The following is a 2,500-nucleotide window of genomic DNA, read 5'->3' as shown; positions in this document are numbered from 1 at the left end:
GAGAAGGAGCTACAACCCTGGTCAAAACGTCTTGGGACACTTACGAAAATGAGGCGCGAAAACACACCTTGCTTATGAAAAGTGTATTTAACCTGTTATAAACGCTTGAAAATGTTGTGGAAAGAGCCTGTTTCTGCTGTCCCCTCTTCCCCTCAGCAATGTTGATTGTGTTGAAAAAGATTGGAAGCCATAACGTCAACACTGAACCGGGGGGGACGGGGGGAGACAAAATGCGTCATTTTCACCAGCTGTTGCGTTAATGTCCCAAGAGTATTGACCACAGTTGTCTGAAAACCCCTCCTATTCGAAAAAGTCTTTTAAACGTTAAGAAACGTAGATAAAAGTTGTGGATTCGTAAGTATAGTAAGTTAAAAAAAGAAGTTGCCAGGTCGTACTAAGTAATTGTTATTTACTTCGTGACCTGAGGTGCATAGAAGAACAGTCTCGAATGCTTATCACGAATCTGTGACGTACTCATTTTCATGCGTGGGGAGTTTCCTTTCACTGTCAAAAGTGTAGAAATTTCGTGACTGGGAATGCCTGCATCTTACCCTTTTCTGTATAACAAGTCATGTACTATTGTAAAATTGTAAATGGTTTGAACCCAGGAGTCATATCATAAAGTAAAGTACGATCGTCCGGGTGAGTGTAGTCCTGAGAAGGACTGTTTGAGATGACATTGACTGACGTTTCGACAACCTGAGCGGAAGTCATCTTCAGAGTCTTGACTCTGAAGATGACTTCCGCTCAGGTTGTCGAAACGTCAGTCAATGTCATCTCAAACAGTCCTTCTCAGGGCTACACTCACCCGGACGATCGTACTTTACTTTATGAAGTCATGTACTTTTAAACATTCATTAGAAGTTGCTTGGTAACTTAATTCAGGATGGTTTGCGACCAGAAAGTAACAAGTGTGCAAACAGCTTTAGAGTTGTTTTTACGAAAGTACAGGAAGGCATCGTACCGTGAAATAGCAAGAGAATGTGGGATTTCCATGTCTTCTGCTGCTAGAATTTGCAGCGAAAATCCTCCGCCAAATAAGGACGCATCAAAGTCAAGTAACAAAGGCGGGAGACCACGGAAAGTAAGTCAACGTAGTGTGCGAAAACTTGTCCGCGCGCTAAAGGAGTTAAGGGCAAGAAACTGTAGAAACATTACAGTTAAAAGCATAGTGGAGCAAAGTGGGCTTAATTTTGAAATGGCAAGTAGGAGAACATTTTCTCGTTATTTAAATGAAAGTGGTTAGTCATATTTGCAAGCGAGGAAAAAGAGCCTTCTTAGTTCGCTCGCAAAATGAAACGTGTAGCCGCGGAAAATCCCCAGTTTTGGGCAAATGAAGTGGCCTTTTACTTAGATGCCGTGTCTTTTGTCCACAAATACAATCCGCAGAGCGGTGCAAATGTTAATAAATCACGGATATGGCGACAGAAGGGAGAAGGCCTAAAGTTTACAACAAAAAGTTCCAAGGACCTGCCTAGCGGTAGAAGTTTGCACGTGCTCGTAGCCATTGCTTACGGAAAAGGGGTAATACTAACAGTACCCTATGAAAAAACGCACGGAAGTTTCTTCGCTCAGTTTATTAGGAGCCATTTCAATATAGCGTTTGGTCGGGCAGGGCCGAAAAAAAACGCCAGACTACTCTTTGTCATGGATAACGACACTAGCCAGACAAGCAAGCGTGCGAGGGAGGCCCTAGAGGAAATTGAGGCGGAGCTACTTAAACTTCCTCCTCGCTGCGCAGATATCCACTGCATAGAAAATTTATTCAACCAAATCAAGTGTCACTTAGATGAAGAAGCTGTAACACAGAATATTATAAAGGAGTCATTTGAACAGTTCACCGCACGGGTTTTGAGAGGCTTTGATAATTTTCCTATCGAGGATATCGATAAACTAATTTTAAGTGCAACTCGCAGAATTGAAGCTGTACTGGCGCCCAAAGGTCACAAAACAAAATATTGACTGCAGTGCTTCGATACAGCGGTCCACACTATCTATTACATTTTCCATGACTTAAGAGGTTTTTACTCAACGTCAAGGGCAACTTTGTTCCATTTCAAGCAACTGTGTTGACTGTAAAATTGCTCTGAAAGGTTCTTTAAGGAAAGGGCATTGCGTGACAGATACGTTGAACAGTTCTCACCTGATTTCTCACTGTCTACGAGGCCGTTTTGTTTGAATTGTAATTCACAGAGAGATATATTTCTAGAAAAGAAAACCCTTGTGTGGCTTGTCAATGTCTTAATTTTCTTTTCCCCTCGTTTCTTGTTAACATAGGCACTTTGAGGCGCTTTTTGAACATTTCTCACTGAAACGACTATAAAAGAGTAATGAAAGTTTTCGTTTTTTCTTTAATTTCAAGGTGAGAAATGTCGATTTTTTTCACATATGTGCAGGAATGCGAGAACAAATACCCGTTTTATCACAAAGGCATAACAGAGACTTTCTTAGCACTAAAATAGCGATAACAAATTGACATAATACCTTCAAAAACCATTTT

Source organism: Montipora capricornis, chromosome 8 (assembly GCF_036669925.1).
Source record: "Montipora capricornis isolate CH-2021 chromosome 8, ASM3666992v2, whole genome shotgun sequence".
NCBI lineage: Eukaryota > Metazoa > Cnidaria > Anthozoa > Scleractinia > Acroporidae > Montipora > Montipora capricornis.
This window is presented reverse-complemented; position numbering follows the sequence as displayed.